The sequence below is a fragment of the Glycine max genome, chromosome 7 (assembly GCF_000004515.6).
Source record: "Glycine max cultivar Williams 82 chromosome 7, Glycine_max_v4.0, whole genome shotgun sequence".
Lineage (NCBI taxonomy): Eukaryota > Viridiplantae > Streptophyta > Magnoliopsida > Fabales > Fabaceae > Glycine > Glycine max.
The window spans coordinates 9,063,775-9,074,373 of NC_038243.2; the positions used below are offsets into that span (position 1 = coordinate 9,063,775).

The 10,599-nt window shown below is 37.1% G+C and overlaps 1 long non-coding RNA gene across 1 annotated transcript; it reads left to right on the plus strand.

Moving 5' to 3' along the window:
- The first annotated feature begins 449 nt into the window (after nt 1–449).
- Nucleotides 450–1,514, plus strand: LOC113002177 (uncharacterized). The gene is made up of 2 exons (XR_003267665.2): nt 450–748; nt 1,326–1,514. It is a non-coding gene; the product is annotated as an uncharacterized lncRNA (long non-coding RNA).
- The last annotated feature ends 9,085 nt before the right edge of the window (nt 1,515–10,599 follow it).

Genomic DNA, 10,599 nt, shown 5'->3' on the forward strand with positions numbered 1-10,599 from the left:
ATTCAATAAAAATTACATTAAAAATTCATTAGTTTGTCACATCATCAAAACGTTTAATAAGATAATAATAACATAATTATGTGTAATTTTTTTAACAAATTACTTTTTTAATTTTTTATTTAATTAAAATAATTAATGACGTGATACTTACCGATAACAGATTTATTTAATAATATTATAATTACATATCCATACATGCCATTAATATTATTGATTTCATTTGACTTAATAAAAAATATTTTAAATCCTTTTAAAAGAATAAATAAAACAAAACATCTTCCCAAAAATCTTGGATGTTTCAAAAGAAGTATATACTTAATTTCATATTCATACGTTCGACTTCTCTTACAATTTATTTAATTTTATCCTATTTTTGTTTTCATTTCTCGTCGTCTCTTTTATTATATCTACTAATTTCTCTCTTTTACTTTTCTTTTCTTCATCTAAGCTCTTCTTTTTTTATCAATACACCAAATTTTTTTCATTTAAGAAATGATAATATATAGTTTTCTGACACCTTTGCCTTTGCTCTTGTAGGTATATTATCATGCACATTTAGCATCGATAACTTTTGTTTTCTATATATACGAGGTTCTTGGCCCTTATATATTTCTCTTTCTCGTGTGTACACCACACACCACAGGAGTTGTACAACATGGAGATATCTGATTTTGTTCCTGTGTGTGGAAGCATGAAGAAGTACAGGAGAAAAATATCAACATATCATAAGCTTAAGAGCGGCACAGAGGTAAGTGATGATTGCAGTGTTGAGAATGGTTGTATGTTAAGGCCAAAAGTGAAAATGGTTGAAGAAGAGATACAGAAAGCTCATCAACCGAAGATTAGGTTATCCATAAATCTTTGGAAAAGGTTGAGAAATGCTTATGTACAACGTATGCTTGGCTTGGCTGAACATGTTGCCCATTTGAACAATGGGGAAATTTGCTTTCTCAAGAAGATTCATGATGATGAAGTTCAGCTTTTGTTAGCTTCATGAAACTTGAGCTTTTGAAACACTTATGCAAGAAGTTAATTAAGGAAGCACTTATGTGAAATTATTATGTAAATTATGCAGTCTTTCTTTCTTTCTTTTTTTTTTTGGGGGGTTTTTGTGTACACAAATAGAGAGAGGTCAATCCTTTAAAATAAATCTCGGTACTTTTAAGAGAGTAATCCTTAATTCTCAGTTAGGAGATATCTCTTGTTTAAAAAACGTGTTACCATGCATCTACCATGGAATAAAAGAAATATCATGTTCTTGGTTGAGCTAATATCCCTTTTTTATTTTTTAATTTGGGACTAATCTTTCCTTATAAACATGACAGAGGTACTATATGAATATTTTGATGTTCCTGGTTGGTATAGATCAAGCTTGAAGACAAGAAGGAGAATCGATAAAGTCATGGCGGACACATTTATGAGTGTATGAGTACCATCGTTAAATTCTGTGTGCTGTCTACGTTATAGTATGGGAACTTGAAAGTGTTGAGAAATGATATGTATTACATCCTGAAGGACTCGTCATTATCGCTGTGTTTTTGGTACGAGAAGAAGAAACAGAGGAAGGGAACATAGGCAGATGAGAAATGATGAAAAATAGAGAAAATTATATAAGTTATTTGATAAAATAAAAATAATAGAGTAGAAATAAAAATAAAATATTTAAATTAAAATAATTTAATAGGTAAAAGAAGAAGAACTAAATTTAAAATAAAATAACGTCAATAAAACTACAGCCTTTGAATATTTAAAGTGATCATATAATCAATTATGGATAGGCCATAATTAATTATATGACCAGCTTCATATTTTAAATTTGTTAGGGGGGTGTTCATATAATTGATTATATATCCTTTTGTTATGCACGAGGAGAAGGATAATATCATAAGATTTTGAATATTTTATTCGTATTTTTGGGTACCAAACCACTGAAATTGGAAATGATCCACATTTTCCTTAGTAAACTCTTCTCTTCCGCGCTATTTTTGCACTGTAAATTATTTCTTATATCAAGGAAAAAATTTATATATCCTTCTTGAGAGAATATGAAGATAGAAAAGCAATCAACTACTTAATTTGTTGCATTATACTTCCTCAAGTCTTATTTTAAAAGAATCAAATGAGTTTATTGTTTTGATTCTAATTATAAGAAATATGAATTCCTTTAACATGTATTACTTGTTAACTTTTTTATATTCTTAATTTATTGTAAAAGAGTCAAGAACCAATTCAAATTTTGTAATTCCAAATTCCTAAAATACTGTTTAGATTAGATTCAAAAAATATTATTTTATCTTTAAGATATGTTTAGGTTTTAAAGATTTTATTTGTAATAAATTAAGGAATTATAATGTTAGGCCTATAAATATGGATTTTTACGTGAGAATAATCATCAATCCGAAGAGAATCACCATCTTAAGTGAGAGAAGGGATCATGTGAAAGAAAAGTTTGTTAGTTTGTCATTATTCTCACTTTTCCCCTTTCCTTTGGGTCTTGTTAGTTTCACCTCCGTTTTATTTAAGTTTGTATTATTCATTTTATCTATTGTTGTAGTCCCTGCAGTCTTGGTTCATCCTTTTTCCTTTTCCCTTATCGCTCTTTCTTGTCATTGTTTCACAACAAATTAGTAACATTTCTTCCTTGGAGCTCTTTAGGTAGGCTTCAAATATTCTCCTTGATGGTTTTTTTTGGTTGTTGTTGTTGTTTGGTACAACAAAAATGTGTTTTCATTGAATATTGAGCTAGTGATGTTATATCATCAATTGTTTTAATTATATTGGTCATGAGGTTGTTGAACTTTGTTTTTACTTAATGTTGGCTAGACATATTCCTTTATGGTAAATTTATTCGGACACCAATTCATGTCTATATATTCATTCTCAATAATCATTACTGATTCTCTTCTGTACATTTTTTATCCGTAGGATTCTCTTCTTTAAATTAAAGTAAAAGTGAAGTCTCACTTGAGCTGTCACATAGTGTTCAATGGAAGAAAAATGATAACGCAATATCGTAGCTCTCGTAGGTAGAGGGAGGTTTCTTATTCTCACTTTGTTTGGCAAGCGCATTTGGCATGGGCGTGAACATGGTTGCTACCTCTCTGAATTCTGTAATTATGTTTTGAACTATTGAAAATGACACATTATATATACGATGGATGCAACTTTGCATTCATTGATTTGCTAGTGGGAACAAATTCAGATGACTACATAACGGTGCTAATACATTTGCTAACTTCATTTTATCTTTCCAATATTTGAATACTTCAATTTTTTGAAGGGGATTTAATGATGGACGACAATAAAAATTCATCAAGAAGAATTTGATTGAACTGGATGCTCTTGGCTTCATGATTGTGCTCCAAGTCAACGTCTGTTCAACTACATTTATTGAACATCCACTTCTGATCAGAAACAAGATTTTGACCGCATAATTTATACTTTTCTTCATGCTAGTTTCATTGGTCGTGAAAGTGAAGAACACAAAATTCAGTGAGTTACTATATAAGTTATGCCAAAAATAAGTAATCAATACAATATTTTAGCTAGCTTTCTGAAAAATGCATGCCTCACAAGTCACTAGTGAGAGGGTTTCTGAAAAATGCTAAACACATGCTTACTTCTGATGGGGAAATTCATTTTACGTACCACAAAACAATGCAATCTTTCAATTTGTGGAATATCACGAAATTGGCACAAAAAGAGGGATTGGTGTTGGTTAGGGAAGAAAAGTTTGATCAACACCAAGGTTACAATATCATAAAAGGAGATGGGTCTAAACGTGACGAGACTTTCTATGTTGGAGAGATGAGTATCTTCATGTTCGCATGCGTGAAGTTTAATGACAAAATAAAAAAAGAAGATAAAATGAGTGATGGGATAGAAAAAGATAAAAAGAAAAAAGTTTTGAAGACACGATAAAAATAATGTGAGAAAATGTTTCTAAATTAATCACAATATTAAACCAATATTTTTATGTTTATTTGTCTCCCTACTAGAACTTTTATTTATTAGGATATATAGTGTTTAGTGTTTGGTACAAGAAAAAGTATTTATATTTAGAACCTTACGTAAATTGTTGATATTAGTCAACACCATCCTGCTCCTAATGAATCGATCTGCGGTTAGATTTGTTAATGCACTTTCTTTCTTTCAATTTTTTAATAGATTGTAGGGTATGAAAGAGGCTTCCAAAGCTACTAAGATTCTTAGCATTTACTTGATTACACAGAATTTCTTTCATTTACGGAACCTCAAAATTATTTATGAATATATTTGTGACCGTAAACCCTAATTAATCTTAAGAAATGAATCATGTTATATATATATATATATATATATATATATATATATATATTATATTTTTTTATATATATATATATTATATATATATATATATATAAAGTTATTTCTTATCTCACCTTCCATTCTCTTTTTAGATAATAATTATAACGAATAACCAATAATTAATGGTTGGATTGAATAAAGATCATAAAATAATTTAAATATAGTTATTATAAAAGTAATAGAATTTATCATATTTTAGTTTGTGATTCAGCTATGTAAAAAAATTTATACTGTTACGTATTATTTTCTTGTAAAATTTACCAAAAAAAGTTATGGTTAGTTAAAAAAAAAGAAACAATGTGTTCAGCACATGCTTTAGCCTTCGGCGATAGCCATTCCCAAAAAATTCCAATCCTCCTTTAATGACCATGACAGACAACAATACTCTCCGTCAACTTCAAGCCCGCATCACAAACATGGAACGTCGTCAAAAGGAGGAACTTAGAAAATTGAAAGTCGATCGCAATGAGTTGGAGGCTCATGTGAAACGCCCCTAAGGGGGCGAACACTCCACCCACAAGATCAACGAGGGCACCCAGGGTGAATCGCATCCCCATTAGACCAACAATACCCTAGACGACCACAACATCTCGCATGTACATCGCCATGAAGCACGGACGACTCATCGACATCCTTTTGTCAATCGTATCATGGAGGTCGACCTGTCTTTAGGTTGGAAGCTGCTCAACTTGGAGCGTTATGATGAAACTATCGATCCAAATGAACACCTGGACATATTCCTCACCCAAGCTAATCTCTACACCAATGATGATGTGATCCTATGTAGAGTCTTCCCAATGTCCCTTAAAAGGGTGGCATTGACATGGTATGAAGGACTCCCTCCTCGGTCCATTGACAGTTTCAACACCCTTGTCGAACGCTTTAGTTCCCAGTATGCAACGAGTCGGTCACACCATTTGACATCTGCAGCCTTGGCTAGTTACGCTAGGTAGATGAGAAGTCATTTCTCAAATTTATGGACAAGTTCATTCGAATCACTTTCCAAATCAAGAATCTCAATCCTTAGGTGGCGTTACATTCCATGTCGCTGGCCCTGCGACTTGGGAAGGTTGCCAACAGTTTGTGCAAGAAACCTCCTAATAGCATGGATGAGTTACAGGAATGAGCCAAGGGTTACATTCATATGGAAGAAATGTCAAGGTTCAAAAATGAAGTCGAACAAGCTGAACAAAAAAGGGAGAAAGGTGAAAGTAGCACAAGGATTGACTCACACAAGTTGGACAAGCGGCACAAATCAAACAAATGTCAGCCTCTTCTGAGGGGACCCAGGTACGAGCATTACACACCCTTAACAACAAGTCGAGCCACCATCCTTAAAAAAGCCTTTAACATAGAGGTACCCATACAACTACTCGCCCTACCTCCTCATAGATCTGGGCTTGACAAAACAAAGCACTATAGATACCATCGCAATCATGGCCACAATACTAAAGATTGTTAGGCCCTTAAAGACAAGATAGAGGAACTCATACATGTCGAATATCTAGCCTAGTTCGTAAAAAAGCCCGATGACAACCGAATTGGAGACAAGTTCGGGGGGGCATAGGGACGACCATCATATAAGCCGAGTTGTTGATAGAATAAGAGGTCAAACAGAGGAGAAAGGGAGATAGAGGTGTCACCTACAAAGGCATGAACGTCAACCTTAGCAAGAGCAAGAAGACGAACCCGCCCAACAGATTAGAGGTGTAATCAACACCATTGCAGGCGGATTTTCTTATTGAGGGTTATCTAGCGAGTCCCGAAAGCATCACTTCCACACCATCAGTTAAATTGACGTCAACTACATCGACATATAGCCATCAAGAAGCCTTCCTTCCATAACCTTTACTGGCAGATATTTCAAAGACATCAACCCCATTAACCAGGATGACTCAATGGCCTTTTCCATTGTCATCACCAATTTCATTGTGTCTAAAGTCCTTGTCGACCAAGGTAGTTCCACATATACACTTTATTGGAAGACATTTCAAAGGCTTGAAGTCCAACCTAGCACAATTCAATTGCACTATGGACCACTCCTTGGTTTTGCTGGAGAGAAAGTGGAAACTAGAGGTTATGTAGACCTAATGACCACCTTTGGTCAGGGAAAATTCTCACGAAGTTTCACTGTAAGGTAGACCAGAAGCAGGCCCCCGATAATGGTATGCTGAAAGCTTGAAGGTGGCATCTTATCCTCCCATCAAAGAGCTAGGAAAGCCTCATCCCACCTCTAGTGGCAATGACAATCAAGTCATGATCATGGACGAAGAATCCCCAATAAAGACCCTGACCGTTTATGAAACAACTAGAGGGAATCAAGATGAAATAGTTGACATAGACTTGCATGATGACATTGTTGATAGAGGCCCAAAACCAATTGAAGAGCTCGTTAAGCTGTAGCTTGGACCAAAACCTGGACATTGCACTCAGCTCAATAGGGACCTCACTAGTCCCGAACATAGACATGTAGCTGAAGCCCTACAAAGGAATGTAGATTTATTCACATGGAAATCATTTGATATGTCAGGTATCCATCCTAGCATCATATGCCACAAATTGGTCATCTGTCCTCAAGCCAAACCAGTCTCACAAAAGAAGAGAAAGATGGAAGAAGAACGACGAAAGGTGGTCAGTGAAGAGATTGACAAGTTTCTGAAGGCTCAGTTTATCAGAGAGGTCAAATATTCGACTTGGCCAACCAATGTTGTCATGGTAAAGAAGGCCAATGGGAAATGGCGTATGTGCACTAACTACACTGGTCTTAACAAGGCATGCCCAAGAGCGCATATCCTTTGCCCAACATCAACAGGATTGTGGATGGTGCGTCCGACTTCCAATTATTGAGCTTCTTGGTCGCTTATTTAGGGTACAACCAAATCAGGATGCACCTTCCAGATGAAGAAAAGATTGCCTACATAACTGAAGTCGCCAATTTTTGTTACAAAGTCATGCCTTTTGGGCTCAAGAATGCAGGGGCTACATACCAAAGGTTCATTGACCAAGTCTTTAAACAACAGATAGGCCAAAATGTAGAGATCTGTATGGATGACATGGTCGCAAAGTCTCACATGTGGTCCAACATGTAGCAAATTTGGAAGAAGTGTTCAGAGAGATTTGTAGGTATGACATGCACCTTAATTTTGAAAAGTGCACCTTTGGGATTGGTGGCGGAACATTCCTGGGCTTCATATTCACACATGGGGAATCAAAGCCAGCCCTAACAAGTGTACAACGATACTAGAAATGCACAGTCCAACCAATGTCGGAGAAGCTCAGAAGTTGAATGGTAGATTGATGTCTTTATCTAGGTTCCTCTTGAAGCTTGTGGAGAAGGCGAGCCAATTCAACAAGCTACTTCGGAAAATTGAGTTATTCCTATGGTACAAGGCATGTGAGCAAGCCTTCTTAGAATTCGAGAAGACTATCGTGACACTGCCAGTTTTGAGTCGACCAAAACCAAGAGTACCCCTGCTTCTTTACCTTTTTGTAGCTGAGGAGGCCATAAGCTTAGCCCTCGTCTAGGAAGATGGAAAACACCAAATACCCATATATTTTGTTAGTTGTGTCCTTCATAACGCTAAGAAGCGATACTAGATGATTGAGAAAGTAGCACTGACACACATAATCTTTACTCGACACCTCAAGCCATACTTTTAGAGTCATTAGATCATTACCAAGATGGACCACCCCATCAAGAAAGTGTTGAGAAAGCCTGAGATGGTAGGAAGAATGGTAGCATGATCTATAAATTGTCAGAATTTGATCTCCAATTTGAGCCTTGCGACCCTATGAAAACCCAGTTCATGGCAGACTTTGTAGCAAAATTTGTTGGCAATGTCCATGTCACCCCAGATTGGTGGAATCTTTATGTGGATAATGTGTCCAATGTTCAAGGAAGTGGTACATGCATCATCCTTAAAGGACCCAACAATGTTACATTGGGGCAGGCCCTTAAAGTTTATTTCAGGGAATCAAACAACCAGGTCAAATATGAAGCACTCATAGTAGGCCTAAAACTGGCAAAAGAAGTTGGTGCAAGGAAACTCAAGTGCTACAGTGACTCACAACTTGTATAGGGATAGGTTTCAAACTAATATCATGCCAAGGAGGTAGTGTTGCTTAGATACTATCATGTCGTAAAGACCCTTGTCGATAATTTCAATTGCTTTGAGATGTACCACATACCAAGGGAAAGCAACATTGGGACATACTTGCTCTCTAAGTTGCCAAGCACTAAGAAGATTAGACACCTTCAAAACCATCATCCAGGAGACACTCCAAGCACAAACCATAGACACCAAGGAGGTCATGGAAGGAGAAAAGGATGAACCAGACTGGTTGACCCCTTATAAGAATTTCTTTAGTCAAGGCGTGTTACCACTAAATGAAAATGAAGCCCGACGCCTGAAAAGGAAGACTAATTACTATGTCATCCTTGATGACAAACTTTTTTAAAAAAAGGCTGACAACACCCTTACTCAAGTGCCTGAACAACCAACAAGCGGACTACATCATGTGAGAGTTGCATGAAGGAATCTACGACCTTCATAAGGGGGGATGCTCCCTGGCAACCAGGGTAGTGCATGCCGACTACTATTGGTCGACACTCAAGGTTGACGCTCTCGACTTCACAAGGAGGTACATATGATGTTAAGAATTTGCAGATGTTCCACGCACACCTCTCGATAACCTCCACAGCTTAAGCTCCCTTTGGCCATTTTCCATGTGAGAAATGGACATACTAGAGCCATTTCCAAAAGCCCCAAGACAAATCAAGTTCTTATTGGTCACCATTCACTATTTCACTAAGTGGATCGAGGCAAGGCCATTGCGAGAAATTTCAACCAACGAGGTAGAGAAGTTCACTTGGAAACACCTCATATGCGTATATGGTCTTCTTTACGCCATTATCATTGAAAATAAAACCCAATTCAAAGCTTAAACCTATGAAGAATTCTTGTCAAGGTTAGGTGTCAAGCACCTTGTGACTTTTTCCGAACATCCCCAGACAACTGGCCAAGTAGAGGCAACAAACAAGTTTATCCTTAAAGCGCTCCGCACGAGATTTTACAAGTCCAAGGGTTTGTTGAAGGAGGAACTCCCCAATATACTTTGAGCTTATCATTGTTCACCTCAGACAACGACTAACGTGACCCCTTTGCACCTTACATACAACACATATGCCACGATCCCTATCGAAGTCAGGGAACCACTAACAATAAGGTTTTTTTTCCAGGCACAACAGAACGAAGAAAATATACGGGTGGAATTAGAGATAAAGGACGAAGTTTAAGAGATGGTCAGAATCAAGGAAGAGGCCACCAAGCTCTGAGCATGATGAAAATTCAATACCAAGGTCTAACCTCAAGCTTTTCAACCTAGCAACCTAGTGTGGCAAGTTCGAGGTAAAGCAAGGAAAGACCCCTGAGCAAGAAAGTTAGGGCCCAACTAGGAAGGCCCATTTAGGGTCATTGCAAGCTTAGACAACAGAGCATACAGACCACAAGAACCAGATGGAAAAACAATTCTAAGAACATGGAATGCTACCCATCTAAAATTTTATTTCAGTTGATCTATAATAAGGCCAGGTGTTATACTCTTTTTCCTACTCAAGTTTTTCTCCCCAAAAGAGAAAAATCAGGGTTTGGGCTTGAGAAGTTTTAACAACACACACCTGGGGGATGAAGGGAACTTGTACTCAAATTATCAAATTAAATAAAATCCCCCCTCCCTTTAGTCTTTACTATTTTCCTAATGCATATAGTGACTTCATAAAGGCTCGTCAAATCCAAGGTCTTCCCTTGGTGAGTCTCGACAAACCCAAGATGAACGCGTCTCTGGTCAGATCTCCAAGGCTTGTCAAACCAAAGGTCCGCCATAGGTGAGTCTCAACAAACCTAGGAATAATGCGTCCCTGGTTGAATCTCTAAGGCTCATCAAACCCAAGCTTTGCCCTTGGTGAGTATCGTCGAATCTCCAAGGCTCGTTAAACCTAAGGTCTGCCCTTGGTGAGTCTAGTCGAATCTCCAAGGCTAGTCAAACCCAAGGTCCATCCTCTGTGAGTCTGGTTGAATCTCTAAGGCTCATCAAACCCAAGGTTCGCCTTTGGTGATTCTCGTCGAATCTCCAAGGCTCGTCAAACCCAAGGTCCCCCCTTAATGAGTCTTGCCAAATTCAGGACGAACGCATCCCTGGTTGAAACTTTAGAGGCTCGACAAACCCAAGGTCCACCCTTGGTGAGCCTCTCTG